The sequence below is a fragment of the Heptranchias perlo genome, chromosome 11 (assembly GCF_035084215.1).
Source record: "Heptranchias perlo isolate sHepPer1 chromosome 11, sHepPer1.hap1, whole genome shotgun sequence".
Lineage (NCBI taxonomy): Eukaryota > Metazoa > Chordata > Chondrichthyes > Hexanchiformes > Hexanchidae > Heptranchias > Heptranchias perlo.
Window position 1 is genome coordinate 77,548,556 of NC_090335.1, and position 12,606 is coordinate 77,561,161.

Consider the following 12,606-nt stretch of genomic DNA (forward strand, 5'->3'; position numbering starts at 1 on the left):
TTTATAAAACACTGGTTAGCCCTCTGCCTCCAAGCGTAGATCTCCTTTTTGGTCTCTAATTGTGTTCAATTCTGGGCACCACACTTTAGGAAGGATGTCAAGGTCTTAGAGAGGATGCAGAGGAGATTTACTAGAATGGTGCCAGGGATGAGGGACTTCAGTTATGTGGAGAGACTGGAGAAGCTGGGATTGTTTTCCTTAGAGCAGAGGAGGTTAAGAGAAGATTGGATAGAGGTGTTCAAAATCATGAATGGTTTTGATAGAGTAAATAAGGAGAAACTGTTTCCAGTGGCAGAAGGGTCAGTAACCAGAGGACACAGATTTAAGGTAATTGGCAAAAGAACCAGAGGCGACATGAGGAAACATTGTTTTTTGCAGTGAGTTTTTTTTATTCGTTCATGGGATGTGGGCGTCGCTGGCGAGGCTGGCATTTATTGCCCATCCCTAATTGCCCTTGAGAAGGTGGTGGTGAGCCGCCTTCTTGAACCGCTGCAGTCCGTGTGGTGAAGGTTCTCCCACAGTGCTGTTAGGAAGGGAGTTCCAGGATTTTGACCCAGCGATGATGAAGGAACGGCAATATATTTCCAAGTCATGGTGTGTGACTTAGAGGGGAACGTGCAGGTGGTGTTGTTCCCATGTGCCTGCTGCCCTTGTCTTTCTAGGTGGTAGAGGTCGCGGGTTTGGGAGGTGCTGTCGAAGAAGCCTTGGCGAGTTGCTGCAGTGCATCCTGTGGATGGTACACACTGCAGCCACGGTGCGCCGGTGGTGAAGGGAGTGAATGTTTAGGGTGGTGGATGGGGTACCAATCAAGCAGGCGGCTTTGTCCTGGATGTGGTCGAGCGTCTTGAGTGTTGTTGGAGCTGCACTCATCCAAGCAAGTGGAGAGTATTCCATCACACTCCTGACTTGTGCCTTGTAGATGGTGGAAAGGCTTTGGGGAGTCAGGAGGTGAGTCACTCGCTGCAGAATACCCAGCCTCTGACCTGCTCTTGTAGCCACAGTATTTATATGGCTGGTCCAGTTAAGTTTCTGGTCAATGGTGACCCCCAGGATGTTGATGGTGGGGGATTCGGTGATGGTAATGCTTTCAAGGGGAGGTGGTTAGACTCTCTCTTGTTGGAGATGGTCATTGCCTGGCACTTATCTGGCGCGAATGTTACTTGCCACTTATCAGCCCAAGCCTGGATGTTGTCCAGGTCTTGCTGCATGCGGGCTCGGACTGCTTCATTATCTGAGGGGTTGCGAATGGAACTGAACACTGTGCAACCATCAGCGAACATCCCCATTTCTCACGTTATGATGGAGGGAAGGTCATTGATGAAGCAGCTGAAGATGGTTGGGCCGAGGACACTGCCCTGAGGAACTCCTGTAGCAATGTCCTGGGGCTGAGATGATTGGCCTCCAACAACCACTACCATCTTCCTTTGTGCTCGGTATGACTCCAGCCACTGGAGAGTTTTCCCCCTGATTCCCAATGACTTCAATTTTACTCGGGCTCTTTGATGCCACACTCGGTCAAATGCTGCCTTGATGTCAAGGGCAGTCACTCTCACCTCACCTCTGGAATTCAGCTCTTTTGTCCATGTTTGGACCAAGGCTGTAATGAGATCTGGAGCCGAGTGGTCCTGGCAGAACCCAAACTGAGCATCGGTGAGCAGGTTATTGCTGAGTAAGTGCCGCTTGATATCACTGTCGACGACACCTTCCATCACTTTGCTGATGATTGAGAGTAGACTGATGGGGCGGTAATTGGCCGGATTGGATTTGTCCTGCTTTTTGTGGATAGGTCAGTTGTTCTGATCTGGAATGCATTGCCTGGAAGGGTGGTTGAAGCAGATTCAATAGCAACTTTTAAAAGGAATTGGATAAATACTTGAATGGAAAAAATTGACAGGCCTATGGAGAAAGAATGGGGGAATGGGACTAATTGGATCGCTCTTTCAAAGAGCTGGCACGCACATGATGGGCCGAATGGCCTCCTTCTGTGCTGTACCTACTGTGATAGTATGATACCACTGTCAAAGAAATTGAAGATTGAATTCTCAAAGAGTTTATTTCAGGCAAGTAATGAATTTATGCAAATGTATTAATAATTCTGCTTTTCTGTTCCTTACACACACTCGTAAAGAACATGTGTGATCAGCTGTTATTGTAGTTTCTTTGTTGATGGTTAGGAAAAAACAGAGATTGTTAGAGACAATGAGTTGTTGCGAAAAATTCAGTTAAAAATCTCTCTTTAGAAATATTTTTGAGGGAGAAGGGATATTTTCTATATGTAAATACATGCAAACTGCACAAAAGATGGACTTTGAAGTGTTTTATTATTTCGTTTTTGCAGTTTATGGAAATTTCCGTTCATTAAAACTGTATAATTTGGATAAAGGCACTAATAATACAGGAAAGGTCCCGCTTCAGTGCTCCTGCTGCATTCTGGGAGCCCATAACAGGGCAATGTGCCCAGTCTGTGATTTTCTGTCCATTAATTTTAAGAAGCTGAAAATTTTAAGGCAAGAAGGGTGACACTATATCGAGGGAGAGCTACCCAGGACAACTGATGGACATGTTGTTGGTGGGTCTACCCTTGGAAACAGGTGCTCAGTGCCCAGGCAAACCTGCAATGGCTTTTCTTCCCACTCCCACACCGTTACCGCTGGAGTCCTCCAAGGATCTATCCTTGGCCCCCTCCTATTCCTCATCTACATGCTGCCCCTCGGCAACATCACCGAAAACACCTCAGATTCTACATGTACACTGACATCACCCAGCTCTACCTCGCCACCACCTCCCTCGACCCCTCCACTGTCTCTGATTGGTCACACTGCTTGTCCGACATCCAGCACTGGATGAGCAAAAATTTCCTCCAATTAAATATTGGGAAGACTGAAGCCATTGTCTTCGGTCCCCACCACAAACTCCATTCCCTAGCCACCAACTCCATCCCTCTCCCTGGCCACTGTCTGAGGCTGAACCAGACCGTTCACAACTTGGGCATCCTATTTGACCCTGAGATGAGCTTCTGACCAGATATCCGCTCCATCACCAAGACCGCCTACTTCCACCTCCGTAACATCGCCCGTCTCCGCCCCTGCCTCAGCTCATCTGCTGCTGAAACCCTCATCCGTGCCTTTGTTACCTCCAGACTCGACTATTCCAATGCTCTCCTGGCCGGCCTCCCACCTTCCACCCTCCATAAACTTGAGCTCATCCAAAATTCTGCTGTCCTCCCAGATCTCTGCGCTCCTCCAATTCCGGCCTCTTGCGCATCCCCGATTTTAATCGCTCCACCATTGGCGGCCGTGTCTTCAGCTGCCTCGGCCCTAAGCTCTGGAATTCCCTCCCTAAACCTCTCCCCCTCTCTCTCCTCCTTTTAGACACTCCTTAAAACCTACCTCTTTGATCAAACGTGGCTCGGTGTCAAATTTTGTTTGATAATCGCTCCCGTGAAGCGTCTTGGGACGTTTTACTCCGTTAAAGGCTCTATATAAATGCAAGTTGTTGTTGTTGCTCCATATTGGGGATGCTCCTTTATTTGCATGAGATTTGGGGCTTAGATGAGTATGTTGTACACAGTTAGTATACAGACCCCTGAAACTCAATACACTTCCAGTTCCCCACACAGACTGCCTCAGACCTACTCTGCGATTTATAATCTGGGGTCTTGGCACCTAAAGCATCACATCATGTGTATGTCACACAGTATAGGATAGACCATGCATTCGATGTCACTGTGTGTGTATCCATATTAAACAGGTGGGCTTGTACTTTCTCACGGTGTGCAAATATTGTCACAAACATGGTGCAGTGTGTAAACTGCTGAGGAAATCTGCTTTTGTGAATTCCCTTAAAATCACACAATCCCCTAGAGATGAATTCCTTCTGTTGGCAAAGTGCTGTTGTGTAAATAATGAAAGTTGAGAGTTAAAAAAACCTTTTTAAGTGTTTGTAAATTGTTCGCTAAAGTCTGGAGTGTTTGATGAACAATTTTTGTACAGAAAGCCTTGGCATTTCCTTAGCAACAATTTGATCTATTGACGTTCTCCTCCAGTTTGGACTTGCTGTTAATTCACTCCCAGGTGTGATGATATTGAAGGGGTGGATTCTCCTCTCTGTGAAAAGTTAAAAACAATTCTTTTACTAAATTGTTAGTATAAACCACAAGAGGTTTAAGGTAATTGGCAAAAGAACCAGAGGTGTCGTAAGGAACCATTGTTTTAAGCAGTGAGTCGCTATAATCTGGAATTCACTGCCTGAAAGGGCGGTGGGAGCAGATTCAATCGTAACTTTCAAAAGGGAACTGGATAAATACTTGAAGGGAAAAAAAATTACAGGGCGACGGGGAAAGAGCAGGGGGAGTGGGACTAATTGGATAGCTTGTTCAAAGAGCCGGCACAGAAACGTAAGAAATAGAACATAATAGGAACAGGAGTAGGCCATTCGGCCCCTCGAGCCTGCTCCGCCATTCAATCAGATCATGGCTGATCGATGGGCCGAATGGCCTCCTTCTGTGCTGTATCATTCGATGAGCTCACTGAGCAGCAGTGTTCGATGAGAGTCGGCGAAGAGCAGGGAAGCTGTCAGCGAGTTGTGCTGTTCGATGCGGGCAGACAGCACTGTCGGTGAAAGTAAATGTCATGGCAGCAACATCACTAAAACGGACACTATTTCAAAGAAGAGCAAAGGAGTTCTCCCCGGTGTCCTGGGCCAATATTGATCCCTCAACCAACATCACCAAAACAGATTATCTGGTCATTATCACATTGCTGTTTGTGGGATCTTGCTGTGTGCAAATTGGCTGCTACATTATAACAGTGACTACACTTCAAAAGTACTTCATTGGCTGTAAAGCGCTTTGGGATGTCCTGAGGTGGTGAAAGATGCTATAGAAATGCAAGGTCTTTCTTCTTTCTCTCTTTAGTGTCAGAGACCAGCTGCCATGCAGTCAAATGCTGCATCTGTGATGAGCCGGAGGATCTGTACTGGACGGCACATCGGGCTTGTTGAGTTTTGCGAAGTGCTTCGAACAGCCAAGTCCAGCCTGGTTCGTGCCAGCTGACCCACCCCCCACCCTTCCGGTTTCATCCATTGCCAGCTTCTCACAGGTGTCAGCCGTGGCTCAGTGGTAGCACTCTCCCCTCTGGGTCAGGAGGTCGTGGTTTCAAGACCCACTCCAGAGACTCGAGCACAAAATCTAAGCTGACACTCCCAGTGCAGTACTGAGGGAGTGCTGCACTGTCGGAGGGTCAGTACTGAGGGAGTGCTGCACTGTCGGAGGGTCAGTACTGAGGGAGTGCTGCACTGTCGGAGGGTCAGTACTGAGTGAGCGCTGCACTGTCGGAGGGTCAGTACTGAGTGAGCGCTGCACTGTCGGAGGGTCAGTACTGAGTGAGCGCTGCACTGTCGGAGGGTCAGTACTGAGGGAGCGCCGCACTGTCGGAGGGTCAGTACTGAGGGAGAGCTGCACTGTCGGAGGGTCAGTACTGAGTGAGCGCTGCACTGTCGGAGGGTCAGTACTGAGGGAGCGCTGCACTGTCGGAGGGTCAGTACTGAGGGAGCGCTGCACTGTCGGAGGGTCAGTACTGAGGAAGCGCCGCGCTGTCGGAGGGTCGGTACTGAGGGAGCGCCGCGCTGTCGGAGGGTCGGTACTGAGGGAGCGCCGCGCTGTCGGAGGGTCGGTACTGAGGGAGCGCCGCGCTGTCGGAGGGTCGGTACTGAGGGAGCGCCGCGCTGTCGGAGGGTCGGTACTGAGGGAGCGCCGCACTGTCGGAGGGTCAGTACTGAGGGAGTGCCGCACTGTCAGAGGGTCAGTACTGAGGGAGCGCCGCGCTGTCGGAGGGGCAGTACTGAGGGAGCGCCGCACTGTCGGAGGGTCAGTACTGAGGGAGTGCTGCACTGTCAGAGGTGTCGTCTCTCAGATGAGATGTTAAACCCAGGCCCCGTCTGCCCTCTCAGGTGGATGTAAAAGATCCCATGGCACTATTCGAAGAAGAGCAGGAGAGTTCTCCCCGGTGTCCTGGCCAATATTAATTCCTCAATCAACATCACCAATAACAGATTATCTGGTCATTAACACATAGTTGTTTGTGGGATCTTGCAGTGCACAAATTGGCTGCCATTTTTCCTACAACGGTGCCTACACTTCAAAAGTACTTCATTGGCTGTAAAGCGCTTTGGGACGTCCTGAGGTTGTGAAAGGCGCTATATAAATGCAAGTCTTTTTCTTTAGTAGAAATCTAAATCAATCGAAATTTTCGAGACTTAGAAAGACTTTTGTTCGGTGAGGGTATCATAAGATATGGAGCTAAGGCGGGTAAATGGAGTTGAGGTCCAGATGAACCATGATCTAATAGAATGGGGAACAGGCTCGAGGGGCCGAATAGCCTCCTCCTGTTCCTATGTTCCTCCTACAATCGTCAAGCTTTTAAAACCCATCCTTGTTGTCACTGAAACACGACCTCTCCACCGACTTGGTCTCCTCTCCCCCTCTCTCTCCCCTCGTGGTGCTGTCCCCTCGTGTGGCCCTTTGCGTAAAGTGACTCGAGGGCCGCTTTTCGTTTGCGGGACGCTGGCCGCCTTTGAAAATTCTCGGTGTCTGGAAATAACTTTTCATCAAGCCGCCGTTTCAGATCATGAGAGCATCTTAATTCTTTTTATTAACAGTTTGATGATTAACAAAAGGAAAAAAAACACACATAACTCCATGTGACAGGGTCCGGCCTATCGAGAACGGCTAAACAGCAGCCCCTGCTTCCAAGGCCAGACCCTCATTGAAACATATTCCTGAGATGCAGCAAACTTCACTAAAATGGAACACCATGAATTACAGTACAGTATTGTCCTACTTTTTTTTTCCTCTTTTTTTTTGTTCAAACTTTACATATTTATGTAGCAAGCTGCTGCATTGCAGTAAAACCCCTACTAAATAATAAAAAAAAACCCAAATGAGCGTGACACAGAATTAGTACAAATTATAATCGTGTGGAAAGTGTGACTCCATGATGTGCCTCTTGTTTTGTTTTCCCCCCCATTTAGTTTTCAACGTACAAGTGTTTAAATGGAATGCAGCCCCTCCCTAACCCTCCCCTACCCACAAAATAAAATGCTGATGCCTGTTCTGCTCAGTATTCATGCAAACTGATGTTGACGGTATTTTTCGAGCGAGTACATTCGAGTTCAGTACTTTGCAAAGACATCCAATTGCACACAACAGCAAAGCAGGTTCTGCCATCACATTTCGCTCTTTTGTCAAAGAAAAAAGCCATTCCTAACTCTTCCTATTTATAAAGCATTATTACATGTTAATAAAAAGCATGGTTTTTAATACAATATATATGTGGCTATCTCAGATTTGAAAACACTTGTCCGTCCATCTTATACAGATTGCATGGAGATTTTTTTTTTTAATTGTCCTGGACGGATTCGAGCTTTCTCTCTTCGTGACTCCAGCTGTTCAAATTACAAAGCTTTAATTCCGGCAAAAACACTGAAACACAAATAAGGTCAGTGGCGGGGGGAAGATTGTGTCGGTGGTAAAATCGGTGCTGACCTTTTCCCTTTTTATCGGTGTCCTGTGTTAGGTTACACCAGTTTGATTAAGTCTTGTTTAACGCTCTCCGTGGTTCCTGCACCACCTTCTGATTCTGCTTCTGCTCTACAACCCCCCCCCTCGAGCGAGCCGTGCGGGGTGAAAGGTGACAGTCCCAGCGTGCAGGCCCCCAGGGTTCCACGTGCCAAACGGAGAATCGCCCCCCACCGCCAACCCGCAAATAAAGCAGGCCGAGATACGGTGATCTGGGGAGGAGCTCGCGGACAGCAGATGGGTTTCCCTCTGGGGGGTGAAGGGTGTTATTTCGTTATCAGACTCTCAGCGCGTGTCAAAGAGTGATCTGTGATGCAGACTGAATTTGTCCCGTTTACCGCCTGTTTGGAGCGGGAGGGTCTGCGTGATCCCCACTGCCTGCTCTTCTGCACTGTGCAGTTCCCAGACCGGGAGTCTAACACGCTGTGGGGAGGGAGCCGGGGAGGGTGGAAAAGGGCCGAAGAAGCTGGTAAGGCCGGGGGGCGGGACGGTCCTGCCGATCTTAATGGGAACGCCAGCGGCGGGAGGCCGCAGCCGGAGAACCTTGGGGACGGTCCCCGGCAATCGGGAGTGGGGAGAGGCCGGGATTGGGAGTGGGGGAGAGGCCGGGATTGGGAGTGGGGGAGAGGCCGGGATTGGGAGTGGGGGAGAGGCCGGGATTGGGAGTGGGGGAGAGGCCGGGATTGGGAGGGGTGGAGAGGCCGGGATTGGGAGTGGGGGAGAGGCCGGGATTGGGAGGGGTGGAGAGGCCGGGATTGGGAGGGGTGGAGAGGCCGGGATTGGGAGGGGTGGAGAGGCCGGGATTGGGAGGGGGGGAGAGGCCGGGATTGGGAGTGGGGGAGAGGCCGGGATTGGGAGTGGTGGAGAGGCCGGGATTGGGAGTGGTGGAGAGGCCGGGATTGGGAATGGGGGAGAGGCTGGGATTGGGAATGGGGGAGAGGCCGGGGTTGGGAGAGGGGGAGAGGCCGGGATTGAGAGTGGGGGAGAGGCCGGGATTGGGAGTGGGGGAGAGGCTGGGATTGGGAGGGGGGGAGAGGCCAGGATTGGGAGTGGGGGAGAGGCCGGGATTGGGAGGGGTGGAGAGGCCGGGATTGGGAGTGGTGGAGAGGCCGGGATTGGGAGTGGGGGAGAGGCCGTGAGTGGGAGAGGGGGAGAGGCCGGGATTGGGAGTGGGGGAGAGGCCGGGATTGGGAGTGGGGGAGAGGCCGGGATTGGAAGTGGGGGAGAGGCCGGGATTGGGAGGGGGGGAGAGGCCGGGATTGGGAGAGGGGGGAGAGGCTGTGAGCGGGAGAGGGGGGAGAGTCTGTGATTGGGGGTAGTGGGGGGAAGAGATCAGCGATCGAGGACAGGGGCAGCCCTCCTGACCCACAAGGAATTCTGAAACAGCCATTTAACTTGTGGAGCCTGCGTCTCCCGTCTCCCGTCTCCCGTCTCCCGTCTCCCGTCTCCCGTCTCCCTGGGATTCCCAGCCTGAGAAACTCACGCAGCAACTGGAAATTTGAAATCGGGCTCCCGATCACACGGTGGGATATTGTAATTTAGGATAATGAAGATGTGGGAGGTTAATGTGTGACATTAGTCTCGATGTATAATATCCCGATGCACATTATTCACAGGGTGCCTGGTTTATCACAGGGCCTCGGTTTGGTCATCGATACGGTGATGCTATCGCACCACTGATACAGCCGCTGCTAATTGAATTCGGTATCCCCGCACCAGATGTGCCCGGTGAAGGTCACGCCCTCCCTCGCCTGTACCCCCCCGACCTGACGCTGTGCCCCCTCCCTCGCCTGTACCCCCCCGACCTGACGCTGTGCCCCCCTCCCTCGCCTGTACCCCCCCGACCTGACGCTGTGCCCCCTCCCTCGCCTGTACCCCCCCCGACCTGACGCTGTGCCCCCCTCCCTCGCCTGTACCCCCCCGACCTGACGCTGTGCCCCCCTCCCTCGCCTGTACCCCCCCGACCTGACGCTGTGCCCCCTCCCTCGCCTGTACCCCCCCCGACCTGACGCTGTGCCCCCCTCCCTCGCCTGTACCCCCCCGACCTGACGCTGTGCCCCCCTCCCTCGCCTGTACCCCCCCGACCTGACGCTGTGCCCCCCTCCCTCGCCTGTACCCCCCCCGACCTGACGCTGTGCCCCCCTCCCTCGCCTGTACCCCCCCCTGACCTGACGCTGTGCCCCCCTCCCTCGCCTGTACCCCCTGACCTGACGCTGTGCCCCCCCTCCCTCGCCTGTACCCCCCCCTGACCTGACGCTGTGCCCCCCCTCCCTCGCCTGTACCCCGGGATCAGCTTTAACCCCACTTCCAGATTCACTTCTTTTGATCAAAATTCAAGCAGCAGACTCTGGCGAACGAATTTAAGAAAATATCAAACTGAACTGTGCCCTTTCTGATCAGCAGCGAGAGAGTCTTTGGGCAGACACAGTAAGTGGGCTGTCCTCGGACGGGGAAAGTGTGTCAGCACTTGGTGACTCCCCCTCTGGCCCGGGCTTTCTGCTTCCCTTTGTTTCAGCGGAATTAAAACATTCTGATATTTTCACCGGCCGCTGGTTTTGGACATCAGTGATTTAGTTTCTTGGGGTCTCTGTCTGAATGAGCCTTTGGCTCAGTGGGTAGAACTCCCACCTCTGAATGGTGATAGGTGGTGGGGTTCAAACCTCCCTCCAGACAGTTCCGAAAAGCGGACGCTAGACGATGACGATCTGAGAGTCCCCCTGGGCTGCTTTAGCAGCGGCCATGGATGTCACAGCTGGATGAGAATTCCAGGGAGCTCGGGGTCATTGCTTCCCTTTGAAACCCACGCTCACTTCTGGCCCACCTCCCCGACTAACTCATCCTAAAGAAACACACTACACCAAACACCAGGCCTCTGCTGAAGAGCAGAGTAGCCTGACAGGCTCATAACTTGAGGGGCTGAATGGCCGACTGCTGTTCCTATGTTTGTGTACAGGCTCCTGGAGTGATCCCCTGTGGAGAGGGTGGGTACACGGAGAGATCCCTGTGGAGAGGGTGGGTACACGGAGAGACCCCCTGTGGAGAGGGTGGGTACACGGAGAGACCCCCTGTGGAGAGGGTGGGTACACGGAGAGACCCCCTGTGGAGAGGGTGGGTACACGGAGAGACCCCCTGTGGAGAGGGTGGGTACACGGAGAGACCCCCTGTGGAGAGGGTGGGTACACGGAGAGATCCCTGTGGAGAGGGTGGGTACACGGAGAGACCCCCTGTGGAGAGGGTGGGTACACGGAGAGACCCCTGTGGAGAGGGTGGGTACACGGAGAGACCCCTGTGGAGAGGGTGGGTACACGGAGAGACCCCCTGTGGAGAGGGTGGGTACACGGAGAGATCCCTGTGGAGAGGGTGGGTACACGGAGAGACCCCCTGTGGAGAGGGTGGGTACACGGAGAGACCCCCTGTGGAGAGGGTGGGTACACGGAGAGACCCCCTGTGGAGAGGGTGGGTACACGGAGAGACCCCCTGTGGAGAGGGTGGGTACACGGAGAGATCCCTGTGGAGAGGGTGGGTACACGGAGAGATCCCTGTGGAGAGGGTGGGTACACGGAGAGACCCCCTGTGGAGAGGGTGGGTACACGGAGAGACCCCCTGTGGAGAGGGTGGGTACACGGAGAGATCCCTGTGGAGAGGGTGGGTACACGGAGAGACCCCCTGTGGAGAGGGTGGGTACACGGAGAGACCCCCTGTGGAGAGGGTGGGTACACGGAGAGACCCCCTGTGGAGAGGGTGGGTACACGGAGAGACCCCCTGTGGAGAGGGTGGGTACACGGAGAGACCCCCTGTGGAGAGGGTGGGTACACGGAGAGATCCCTGTGGAGAGGGTGGGTACACGGAGAGATCCCTGTGGAGAGGGTGGGTACACGGAGAGACCCCCTGTGGAGAGGGTGGGTACACGGAGAGACCCCCTGTGGAGAGGGTGGGTACACGGAGAGACCCCCTGTGGAGAGGGTGGGTACACGGAGAGACCCCCTGTGGAGAGGGTGGGTACACGGAGAGACCCCCTGTGGAGAGGGTGGGTACACGGAGAGACCCCCTGTGGAGAGGGTGGGTACACAGACTGTGACCAGCTACCAGAGGCCATTCATGCCCGAGACTTTCCTATAATACTCCCTCCCTCGTGCTGTAGCCCCCCCCACAACACCGAGGCTCAGAGTGGGAGGGTTCAATTCTGTGTTTTTCTTTTGATAACATGGCAATTCAAAATGAGAACGGATAAGCGAGAGGGACATAGCGGCAAGCAGCAGAATATAGTTGTTGCACTGCTTTTGGCTGTACTGCCCGTTCAGATTGGTCGTTAAAAGTAATTTAAAAACAGCACACACACATGCGCACACAGAGAGACACACACAGACACACGCACACACAGAGAGACACACAGACACACACAGACACACACGCAGAGAGACAGACACACACACACGCAGAGAGACAGACACACACACACGCAGAGAGACAGACACACACGCAAACACAGAGACACACACACAGGTACATGTGTACACATGCACACGCGTACACACACAGACACACGCGTTCACACACAGACACACGCGTACACACACACAGACACACGCGTACACACACACAGGTACATTTTAATTCTTTTCTTGTGCTTCTAATCTGTGAGAAAATCCGATGGAATGTGCAATCACAGGGAGACGTGCTCATCGACTGAGGCGAGAACTCAATGTCAGAGCCTTTTACAAGGGGTGATGTGAGGGGTCAGACTGGGTCATCGATCGACTGTGTGGGGGAAAAGAATGGGGGCAGGGAATTCGCTTTGGGCAGGAGTGGGAAACAGACGATAGCCAATCAGCCTCCAGATTTTCTATCCCTTTGACTTTGATGGAAAAGCAAATGGAGGCGGGTGTAAAACGGGCGGCTGATTGGCTATCGGCCGTTTCGCTGTCCCACCCAGGAGGGATTTCACCCCAGTGTCCCCGTACCCCCTTCCCCCACCCCCCCAGTCGGGACCAATCAACCTGGAAACCAATATCGAAAGGACAGGTCTGGGT